The following is a 13,325-nucleotide window of genomic DNA, read 5'->3' on the forward strand; positions in this document are numbered from 1 at the left end:
AAGATGGCCACCGGAGATGATTCCCCCCTCCGTCAGGGTGCCGGAACGGGTCTAGATTAGTTTTCGGTCTCTACGAAGCCCTGCGTCGGCGGAACTTCTGATCTAGGTTAACCTCGAGGGGTTTCGGAATATTTGGGAATTTATAGTGCAAAGAAGGGGTGCAGGAAGGCACCCAGGTGGGCACAACCCACCTGGGCGCGCCCTGGTGGGTTGTGCCCCATTCGGGGCACCCCCCAGGTGCAGCTCCGGCCCAATGGGTTCCTTATGGTCCAAAAGAAATCTCTGTAAAGTTTCATTGCGCTTGGACTCCGTTTGATATTGATTTCCTGCAATGTAAAAAACAAGCAAAAACAACAACTGGCACTTGGCACTGGGTCAATAGGTTAGCCCCAAAAAATGATATAAAGTTGCTATAAAATGATTGTAAACCATCCAAGAATGATAATATATTGGCATGAATACTTCATAAATTATAGAGACGTTGGAGATGTATCAGCGTCCCCAAGCTTAATTCCTACTCGTCCTCGAGTAGGTAAATGATAAAAGAAATAATTTATGAAGTGTGAATGCTAGCAAAGTGCACAAGTTTAATCAATGATAATTTCAATCACTTTTCCTAGCATCATAACAGCAATTCTTTCTTATGAAACTTCTCATGTTATAGTGGCAACCAATTCACATGTTAAGGTTCAAATAATGAATTGTCTTGAAACCCAACAACCTATGTTCTTAGTCACCAAGAAATTGCAATTCAACTTATTCAATGGAGTTTAAGTAAGAGCTCCACATAATCAACCATCATATAGTCTTCTATGATTGCTAACACTCACCTTGTACACATGAGGAAAACGTTTCAACCGGACACATAGAAAGATAGGAGCTTATAATTTCGCCTCCCAACGCATTCACCTCAAGGGTGATGTCAACAATAATAACTCATGCTACCCATATTCAACTGGACATGTGTGCCTAGATCTTTCCTCACCACATGATGCTTACCAAAAGAGAAAAATAAAAAGGAATAGAGAGGAATACTTTGACTCTTTGCATAAAAGTAAATACTGAAAAATAAAAGATAGGCCCTTCGCAGAGGGAAGCAGAGGTTGCCATGGGCTTATTTATTTTTATGCTCAACCCCTTAGTGCAAAAGAACGTCACGTTATATTGCCCCTTATGATAGCAACCTTTATTATGCAGTCCATCGCTTTTATTACTTTGCCATCACAAGTTCATACCACACTCAATTTTCTCTTACACTAAATGATCTCACACTTTTAGAAGCAATTTTATTGCCTTATTGCACCGATGACAACTTACTTTAAGGATCTTGGTCGATCCTTAGGTAGGTATGGTGGACTCTTGAAAATAAGATTTGGGTTTAAGGGTTTTTGGATGCACAAGTAGTATCTCTACTTGGTGCGGAATTATGTGAATATGAACAAACATAAACCATTACGTTGTCTTCCTTGTCCAACGTCAACAATTTTGACATATAATATTTTGATGGGGCTCACAATCACAAAAGATTTCCATGATAGTGTATTTATATGTGAAAGTTCTCTTCCTTATACTGATTATTCGTAAATTGCTTGTATGACCAATATTGTGATTGTCAAGCCTCAAAAGATTTCACTTTCTAAACCCAATGTGGAGCTACCACTAGGAATGATATGATTTCAAATTCATGATATTCAATTAATTCAACAATTTACCCATAGGATATAAGTGAAGCACAAGAGTAAATGACAAGCTACTCCAAAAAGATATAAGTGAAGATCAAGCGAGTAGTTAAGTAAATAGGTAGCTATTTGAGGACGCTCTCTTATTCAAAAACTTTCATATCTAAGAATTTTATTAAAAAATAAAGCAAAAACAAAATAAAATTACATTCCAACAATAGCACAACTCATGTGAAGAAGCAGAAACTTAGGCTCAACCGATACTAACCAATAATTGTTGAAGAAGAAAGGTGGGATGCCTACCGGGGCATCCCCAAGCTTAGATGCTTGAGACTTCTTGAAATATTATCTTGGGATTCCTTGGGCATCCCCAAGCTTGAGCTTTTGTGTCTCCTTAATTCTTCTCATATCACGGTTTTCTTAAATCTCAAAAGCTTCATACACACAAAACTTAACAAGAACTTGTGAGATAAGTTAGTATAAACCAATGCAAAAACCTTATCATTATCTACTGTAGCAAATCACTAAAATTATTATTCAACATTTCATACTAAATGCCTCTGCATATTTAACACTCCTATCCTCAAATAGAATCATTAAACAAGCAAACATATGCAAACAATGCAAACATAACAGCAATCTGCCAAGACAGTATAGTCTGTAAAGAATGCAAGAGTATCAATACTTCCCTAACTACAAAATTTATGAAAATTTACCACACTGTAGAAAATTTATCATAGCTCATTTTTTGCAAAAAATATTCAACATTTTATCACATTCTGACTTTTCCAGGGAATTTTTTTCAACAGTAGTAAACTTCCTATTTTCAAACAGCAATATGTATACTTGTAAAATAAGCATAGTAAAGGCTAGCATTGCACTTTTATTGAAATAAAAGATGCAAAACATTATTATAAATAATAGTAAGCAAATACTACCAAAATAAATTTAGGCTCCAAGAAAAACACATATCATGTGACGAATCAAAACATAGCTCCAAGTGAGGTTACCGATAATGTTGGAGACAAGAGAGGGGATGCCTTCGGGGCATCCCCAAGCTTAGTTGCTTGGATCTTCCTTGAATATTACCTTGGGGTGCCTTGGGAATCCCCAAGATTAGGGTATTTTCACTTCTTATTCTCCTCATATCGACATCTCACCCAAAACTTGGAAACTTCAATCACACAAAACTTAACGGAACTTCGTGAGAGAGGTTAGTATGATAAAGAGCAAACCATTCCACTTTTGGTACTGCCAAAGACAAGATTCATAATTGTTCTCACACAGTCCATACTGTAGCATATCATTTCTACAATTTATATTGAGCAATATAAGCCATAGAAACTATAAAACAAGCAAACTATGCATTGAAAACAGAACCTGTCAAAAACAGAATAGTCTGTAGTAATCTATACTCAAACCATATTTATACTACTCCAAAAATTCTGAAAAATTAGGAAAACCTTAGAAATTTGTCTATTAATCTTCTTCAAAAAGAATCAGCATTTTATCACGATTATGTTAAAAACTATAATTATTTTCGTGACCACAAAAGTTTCTGTTTTTCAGTAAGATCAAAGCAACTATCACCCAACAAGGTCCAAAAGGCTTTACTTGGCACTGTATTGAAACAAAAGCAATAAAACATGATTACTACCGCGGCATAATAATGTGAACACACAAAAACAGTAGGTAAAAATGTTGGGTTGTCTCCCAACAAGCGCTGTTCTTTTATGCCTTTTAAGCTAGGCATGATGATTTCGATGATGCTCACATAAAACATAAGAATTGAAACATGAAGAGAGCATCATGAATCATATGACTAGCAAATTTATGTCTAACCCACTTCCTATTCATAGGGATTTTGTGAGAAAACAATTTATGGTAACAAGAATCAACTAGCATAGGAATGCAAAACAAGTGTAACTTCAAAACAATCAACACATAGAGAAGAAACTTGATATTTTTGAGATATGTAAGGGCATAAGTTCCTTTCTCATAATAATTTTCAAAGGCATCATGAATGAATTCAACAATATAACCCTCATATACAACACTCTTTTCATGATGCACAAGCATAGAAGATTTATCACTCTTTATGGCATAGATGTCATCATAATAATCATCATACATAGCAACTTTATTGTCATAATCAATTGAAACCTCTTCCAAAATAGTGTATGTATCACTAAATAAAGTCATGACCTCTCCAAATCCACTTTCATGAATATTGTAGTAAGACTCAACATCCTCCAAAATAGTGGGATCACTACTACCTAGAGTTGACACTCTTCCAAACCCACTTTCATCAATGTAATCATCATAAATAGGAGGCATGCTATCATCATAATAAATTTTCTTATTGAAAGTAGAAGGAATCAAAGCATCCCCAAGCTTAGGACAAGCATTATTTCTAGCAAATAAATCTTCAAACATATCATACTCATCAAACATCGCATCCCCAAGCTTGTGGTTTTGCATATCATCACAATCATTCTTATCAATGGCATGAATGGCATCAATAGTATAGCAAAAATTATTACCATATTCTTCCAAGCAAGTGCTAACAATATTTTCAAGATCATAATTGATATCGTTGTCTTCCCAATCATAATCATCACAATAAGCAATAGGCATAACAAAATCATCATTAATATCATCATCCTCCATCAACATATTTGATTCACTTTCATGAGGCACGATGGTGATGGGAGCAACATTATTTGGGAGAGATACCTTTTTACCTCTATTCTTTCTTCGTTTGTTCTTCTTCACCACATCATGTGTGGGTTTAATTAATTCTTTCAAGCCTTTTGTTGGAGGGATTGATTAGATAGGAAGCTCCTCCTCGTTGCATGATTCATCATAATAAACACTAGGAGGGTATTGGGAAATATTTTCCCTTTCATTAGTACTCTCTTCATATTCTATTTGTTTTCTTGTCTTTAGATAGTTGGCAATATAAGGATTCTCAATGCAATTTACCACACAAAACATATAAATTTCCTCTAGATCAAAATCAAGAAATCTCTCGAGATTTGGAAAACCCTTAGTTATATGTTTCATTTCTTCATACCCCAAAAGAATGCTAAGCTCTTTATGATGCTCAAGGGTAATCAAGTTATCACAATTTTTTGACATGATTTGATCATGAAACAATTTGCATTAGAGATTTAAATGACCACATTCATTGCAAAGTTCACAAGGATGGCAAAAAAATTACATCTTTCAGCACACTCATCTAGCCTATCTTGCAACCTTTTCATTTCTAAATATTTATGCTTCTTACAAAATCTATCTTCCCTTTTTGGTGTGCAAATGGATTCCCAATTCACTCCGCAAAAATTGACATGCTTATAAGAAACATTTTTGTCATGACTTCTGCAATTATCATTAGCATTTTGGACATTCAAAGAATTCATACTAACAACGTTGCAATCATGCTCATCATTCAAATATTTTATGCCAAGCATTTTATTGATTTCTTCTTCTAACAATTGAGCACAACTTTCCGAACCGTCATTTTCAAGAAAGATATTATAAAGATGATCAATAATATGATGCAACCTAAATTCCATTTTTTGTAGTTTTCTTTTATAGACCAAACTAGTGATAAAATAAGAAACCAAAAGATTCAATTGCAAGATCTAAAGATATACCTTCAAGCACTCCCTTGATGTCTACTACGCAACTTTATTCTTGTAGACACGTGTTGGGCCTCCAAGCGCAGAGTTTTGTAGGAAATTAGCAATTTTCCCTCAAGTGGATGACCTAAGGTTTATCAACCCATGAGCGGTGCGGGACGAAGATGGTCTCTCTCAAACGACCCTGCAACCAAATACAAGAAATCTCTTGTGTCCCCAACACATCTAATACAATGGCAAATTGAATAGGTGGACTAGTTCGGCGAAGAGATGGTGATAAAAGTGTAATATGGATGGTAGAAATATATTTTTATAATCTGAATAAATAAATAAAACAAGGTAACAAATAGTAAACGGGCAAAAAACGGTATTGCAATGCTTACAAACAAGGCCTAGGGTCCGTACTTTCACTAGTGCAATCTCTCAACAATGCTAACATAGTTGGATCATATGATTATCCCTCAAATTGTAATGAAGAAGCACTCCCGAGTTCCTATTAGTGGAGACCAAAAGATAGGAATTGTTTGCAGGGTACTAAACCACGTCAAAGCTATTCTTTCCGTTCGATCTATTCAAGAGTCCGTACTAAAATAACACAAAGTTATTTTTTCCGTTTGATCTATCCTAGAGTCCGTACCAAGATAACACCAAGGCAAGTTCATATTCATAATACTCAATCCACAAAAAGAACTATAAAGAGGCACCAAAGTTTCCGTCAGACAAAAGATAATAAAAACGTGCATCAACCCCTATGCATAGATTACCCCAATATCACCGCGGGAATCCGCGAGTTGAATGCCATAACATATATCAAGTGAATCAATAAGATACCCCAATTGTTACCTCAAGTATGCATACCGCAATACATATATCATGTGTTCTCATCTCTGAATATTCAATCTGACAAGACAAAACTTCAAAGGGTAAAGATTCAACTCATCACAACAAGAGTATAGAGGGGAGAAACATCATATGATCCAACTATATTAACAAAGCCCATGATATAGATCATGAGAGAGAGAGAGATAGAGAGATTAATCACATAGCTACTGGTACAAACCCTCAGCCGTGAGGGTGGACTACTCCCTCCTCATCATGGTGGTTGCCGAGATGATGAAGATGGCCACCGGAGATGATTCCCCCCCTCCGGTAGGGTGCCGGAACAGGTCTAGATTGGTTTTTGGTGGCTACGGATTCCTGCAGCGCCGGAACTTCTGATCTAGGTTAACCCCGAGGGGTTTCAAAATAGTTGGGAATTTATAGTGCAAAGAAGGGGTGCGGGAGGACACCGAGGTGGGCACAACCCTCGGGGCACCCCCGAGGTGCAGCTCTGGCCCAATGGGTTCCTTCTGGTCCAAAAAAAACTCTATAAAGTTTTGTTGCGTTTGGACTCCGTTTGATATTGATTTCCTGCGATGTAAAAAACAAGCAAAAAACAACAAGTGGCACTTGGCACTGGATCAATAGGTTAGTCCCAAAAATGATATAAAGTTGCTATAAAATGATTGTAAAACATCCAGGAATGATAATATATTAGCATGAATACTTCATAAATTATAGATACGTTGGAGACGTATCATCCACTTCCAGTGACCATTTCCTTTGCAGTAGAAGCACTCAGTTTCAGGCTTGGGTCTAGCTTTGGGCTTCTTCATGGGAGTGGCAACTTGCTTGCCATTCTTCTTGAAGTTCCCTTTCTTTCCCTTGCCCTTTTACTTGAAACTAGTGGTCTTGTCAACCATCAACATTTGATGCTTTTCTTGATTTCTACCTTCGTCGATTTCAGCATCATGAAAAGCTCGGGAATTGTTTTCATCATCCCTTGCATATTCTAGTTCATCATGAAGTTCTAGTAACTTAGTGATAGTGACTAGAGAACTCTGTCAATCACTATCTTATCTGAAAGATTAACTCCCACTTGATTCAAGCGATTGTAGTACCGAGACATTCTGAGCACATGCTCACTGGTTGAGCTATCTGATACATCTCCAACGTATCCATAATTTATGAAGTATTCATGCTATTATATTATCAACCTTGGATGTTTTATATGCATTTATATGTTATTTTATATGATTTTTGGGACTAACCTATTAACCTAGTGCCCAGTGCCAGTTTCTGTTTTTTTCCTTGTTTTTGAGTTTTATAGAAAAGGAATATCAAACGGACTCCAATTGACGTGCCAATTTTTGACGATTTTTTATGGAGCAAAAGAAGACCCTGGAGTAAAAGAGTTGGGCTAGGAGAGTCCCGGGGCATCCACGAGGGTGGGGGGCGCCCCCCCCCCCACCCCAGGTGTGTGGTCCTGCCTCGTGGACGCCTCGGGCACCTCCTTGACGTGAGACCGATGCCAAAAATTCCTATAAATACAGAAACCTCGGAAAATTAACCTAGCTCGGGAGTTCCACCGCAAGAAGCCTCCGTAGCCACAGAAAACCAATCTAGGCCCTCTCTGGCACCCTGCCGGAGGGGGGGCGTCATCACCGGAGGGCATGGAGGAGGATCCCGGAGGGGCCATCATCACCATGAAGGCCAAGGACCAGTGGGAGAACCTCTCCCCATCTAGGGGGGAGGCCATGGAGGAGGACGCACAAGGGGGAGAACCTCTCCTCCTCTCTCTCGGTGGCACCGGAGTGCCATCGAGAGGGGAATCATCGCCATGGTGATCGTCTTCATCAACATCACCATCATCATCATCACCCTCATCTCTTTTACGCGGTCCACTCTTCCGCACCCCGCTGTAATCCCTACTTGAACATGGTGCTTTATGCCACATATTATGATCCAATGATGTGTTGCCATCCTATGATGTTTTGAGTAGATATCTTTTGTCTTTGGGTTGATTGATGATCTAGATTGGTATGAGTTGTATGTTTTACTTTGATGATGTCCTATGATGCCCTCCGTGTCGCGCAAGAGTGAGGGGTTCCCGCTGTAGGGTGTTGCAATACGTTCATGATTCTCTTATAGTGGGTTGGTGAGTGACTGAAACACAAACCTGAGTAAGGGGGTTGTTGCGTATGGGAATAAAGAGGACTTGATGCTTTAATGCTATGGTTGGGTTTTACCTTAATGATCTTTAGTTGTTGCGGATGCTTGCTAGAGTTCCAATCATAAGTGCATATGATCCAAGTAGAGAAAGTATGTTAGCTTATGCCTCTCCCTCATATGAAAATGCAATAGTGATTACCGGTCTTGTTAACGATTGCCTAGGCCAATTCCACACACCGATCCACCATTATTCCACACTCGCTATTTATAATATTTAGTAATACATTCAAAATTCATGATAACATCACATACTTCTATATTTTAGCTCTCCAATATCATACAAAGTTATCCTCTTCATACCCACAACCTAGTTTTATTTCTCGTAGCTAGTTGGAAGCAAACATTCGGTGTACGTAGAGTCGTATCAGTGGCAGATAGGGCTTGAGAGAATATTGATCTTAGCTTTAGCTCCTTGTGGGTTCGACACTCCATACTTATCACTTCCACCTTTGGAAATTGCTACGATGATTCCTTGCACTTGGGGATTATCGAGCTCTTTTCTGGCGCCGTTGCCGGGGAGCAATAGCGTGGGGTTGATATTCTCGTGTGTGCTTGTTTGCTTTCTTCACTAAGTAGATTTTGTTTTTCCTTTTTGTTTCTGTTTAGTTCTGGGTGAAACATACAAAAAAATAGAGAATGAAAATACCAAAAAAAATTACTTGCCTCTCATGCCTAAAAAGTTCTTCAAAAAGAGAAGTGATTGGAAAGTTATGCATTGAAGAAGTGAGGGTCGTCCTTGAGCACTCGTGTTCATGCTCACGGAAACAATGTAGAATTTTTCATGGAAGTTTCTCTATAATAATTATACCCTTATATATATCCATTGTATTATAAAAATAATGTGCCAAGCTTTGGTTTTAGGATGATTAGATTGCTTGTTTACTATGTGCAGAACAGAAACAGAAACTTTGGCTGTAGCGCGGGATTTTACATTTTTACTGTAAAGTCAAATGGATCTGAAACTTTTTGCACATTACTTATGTATAAATTTTTCAAATTTTCAAATTTATCTCATAATTTTTGAAGATACAGAAGTTTACTAAACCTTCAGATTACTACAGACTATCCTATTTTAGACAGATTCTATTTTTCGTGTGTTGTTTGCTTATTTTGATGAATCTATGGGCAGTATCGGGGGGTATGAACCATGGTGAAGTTGGAATACAGTAGATATAGTTCTAATATGAAATTGGAATGAGTTTTCAACAGTACCTAAAGGTAGTGATTTGCTTTATTATACTAACGGATCTCACAAAGTTTTTGTTAAGTTCTTTGTGGATGAAGTGTTTGAAGAACGAGGAGTTACCGATGTGAGAAGAATAAAGAGGGGCAAGAGCTCAAGCTTGGGGATGCCCAAGGCACCCCAAGTAAATATTCTAAGTATACTCAAGCATCTAAGCTTGGGGATGCCCCGGTTGGCATCCCATCTTTCTTCTTCAACAATTATCGGTATACCTCGGTTTTGTTTCGTTCACATGATTTGTGTCCTTTTTTTTGTTCTTCCTTTATGAACCATGCTAGTATGAGATATCCCTTAATTTATTTATAGAATGCTTCATGTGCTTCACTTATATATTTTAAGTATGATCTTATAGAGTTGCTCTTTGTGCTTCACTTAAATCTTTTGAGTATGGTTTTATAGAATGCTTCGTGTGTTTCACTTATACATTTTGAGCTTGGACATTGGTTAGTTTATATTAATTGTATAAAGCTCCATGAACTTCACTTATATATTTTGGAGTATGAATAATACTATCATCTAAAGTGGGTTTGGAAGAGTGTCAACTCTAGAAACTAGTGATCCCGCTATTCCGAATGAGAAGAATTTTGCTTATGTGGAGAGTAGAAAATTTTGTATGCTTGTAGATCATGAAAAGAATGCTTTATGTGATGGTTATATTGTTGAAATAATTCATGATGCTACTGAAAATTATTATGAGGGAGGAATACATGCTTGTAGGACTGCAATAATATCAAGTTTTTCTCTCTATGTGCTTAAAGTTTTGAAGTTATACTTGTTTTTCCTTCCTATGCTAGTTGATTCTTGTTCCCATAAATTGTGTGCTCACAAAATACCTAGGCATAGGAAGTGGGTTAGGTTTAAATGTTCTAGTCATATTCTTCATGATTCTCTCTTTATGTTCAAGTCGTATATTTCATGTGAGCATCATTGAAATCATCATGCCTAGCTAAAAGGCATTAAAGAAAAGCGCTTGTTGGGAGACAACCCAATATTTACCCTTACTGTTTTTGTGTGTTTACATGATTAAGCTACTGTAGTAATCATGTTTTATAGCTTTTGTTTCAATAAAGTGCCAAGTAAGACCTTTGGGAAGACTTGGGTGAAAGTTAATGTGATCTTGCTGTAAAAAACAAAAACTCTGCGCTCATGAGATTAGCTGCCATTTTTTACAAAAGAGTGCTTTGGTGCTGATTATTTTTGCATAAGATTAGTACACAAATTCCTCACGTCCACCAAATTATTTAATAATTTTTTGAGTAGCAGAAGTATGGTTAGTGTTCAGATCATTACAGACTATTCTGTTTCTGACAGATTCTATTTTCATTGCATAGTTTGCTTGTTTTCTAGTTTCTATGACTTATATTCCTCAATATAAATTATAGAAATGATATGGTACAGTAGGAATTGTGTGAGAACAATTACGATCTTTGTCTTTGACAGTACCAAGGTGAATGGTTTATTCTTTATCATACTAACCTATCTCACGAAGTTCCGTTAAGTTTTGTGTGATTGAAGTTTTCAAGCTTCGGGTGAGATATCGATATGAGGAGAATAAGGAGTGAAAAGACCCTGAGCTTGGGGATGCCCAAGGCACCCCAAGGTAATATTCAAGGAAGACTCAAGCGCCTAAGCTTGGGGATGCCCCGGAAGGCATCCCCTCTTTCGTCTTCAAAACTATCGGTATACCTTACTCGGAGCTATATTTTTATTCGTCACATGATATGTGTTTTGCTTGAAGCGTATTTTCAATTTTACTTGCTGTTTGAATAAAATCATTGGATCTGAAATCTTAAATGAAAAAGAATCCTCCCATGGCTAGTTAATTATTTGACTACTCAGTGTCCTTCACTCATATCTTTTTGGAGTAGTTTGGCATTACTCATGTGCTTCACATATATCCTATGAGTAAATGGTTGAATGAATTGAATATCATAAATCTCAATTTATATATGTTTCATATGCTTATACCATGGGGAGTAATGACTTCACATAGAATAAGTATAGTTAGTAAACTTATTGAAAGTTAGCAAACGTAGAATTGGTCACTTGAACAACTCATGAAAGAATATTGAAGGAAGAGAGATTTCACATATAAATATACTATCTTGGATATATTTTGTAATTGTGAGCACTCATTAAAATATGACATGCTAAAAGGTTGATGTCGGACAAGGAAGACAACGTAATGGGTTATGTTTTCTTATATCCGAAGTAAAGTATATTGTCTTGGATCATCCAACATGTCGAGCTTGCCTTTCCCCCTCATGCTAGCCAAATTCTTTGCACCAAGTAGAGATACTACTTGTGCTTCCAAACACCCTTAAACTAGTTTTGCCATGAGAGTCCAGCATACCAACCTATGGATTGAGTAAGATCCCTCAAGTAAGTTGTCATCGGTTCAAGCAATAAAAATTGCCCTCTAAATATGTATGACCTATTAGTGTGGGAGAAAATAAGCTTTATACGATCATGTGATATAGAAGAAATAAAAGCGACGGACTGCATAATAAAGGTCCATATCAAAAGTGGCAATATAAAGTGACGTTCTTTTGCATTAAGATTTTGTGCATCCAACCATAAAAGCGCATGACAACCTCTGCTTCCCTCTACGAAGGGCCTATCTTTTACTTTTATCTTCTACCTTATGCAAGATTCATGGTGATCTTCACCTTTCCTTTTTACATTTTATCCTTTAGAAAGCACATTGTGTTGGAAAGATCCTAATATATATATCCAATTGGATGTAAGTTATCATGAACTATTATTGTTGACATTACCCTTGAGGTAAAAGGTTGGGAGGCGAATCTATAAGCCCCTATCTTTCTCTGTGTCCGATTAAAACTTTGAACCCATAAATATCACGTGAGTGTTAGCAATTGTGAAAGATTAAATGATAGTTGAGTATGTGGAGTTTGCTAAACCAAAGCTCTGACATAGACCCTTCCTGAAAATAAGATGAATTGCAATTGTTTGATGACTGAGAATATAGTTTGTTAGTTTCAAGAAAGTTTATGATCTATACTTTAACATGTAAATAGCTTGTTACTTGATCATGAAAAGTTTTATGAAGATGAGCTACTGTTATGATATATAATGATGTTAAAGTGATTGAAACTATCATTGATGAAACTTATGCACTTGCTAGCATTCACACTTCATAAATTATTTCTTTTATCATTTACCTACTCGAGGACGAGCAAGAATTAAGCTTGGGGATGCTGATACGTCTCCAATGTATCTATAATTTATGAAGTATTCATGCTATTATATTATCAACCTTGGATGTTTTATATGCATTTATATGCTATTTTATATGATTTTTGGGACTAACCTATTAACCTAGTGCCGAGTGCCAGTTTCTGTTTTTTCCTTGTTTTTGAGTTTTATAGAAAAGGAATATCAAACGGACTCCAATTGATGTGCCAATTTTTGACGATTTTTCATGGACCAAAAGAAGACCCCGGCGTAAAAGAGTTGGGCCAGGAGAGTCCCGGGGCGTCCACGAGGGTGGGGGCGCCCCCCCACCCCAGGCGTGTGGTCCTGCCTCGTGGATGCCTCGGGCACCTCCTTGACGTGAGAGCGACGCCAAAAATTCCTATAAATACATAAACCTCGGAAAATTAACCTAGATCAGGAGTTCCACCGCTAGAAGCCTCCGTAGCCACCGAAAACCAATCTAGGCCCTCTCTGGCACCCTGCCGGAGGGGG

The sequence above is a fragment of the Triticum dicoccoides genome, chromosome 3A (genome assembly GCF_002162155.2).
Source record: "Triticum dicoccoides isolate Atlit2015 ecotype Zavitan chromosome 3A, WEW_v2.0, whole genome shotgun sequence".
Taxonomy (NCBI): Eukaryota; Viridiplantae; Streptophyta; class Magnoliopsida; order Poales; family Poaceae; genus Triticum; species Triticum dicoccoides.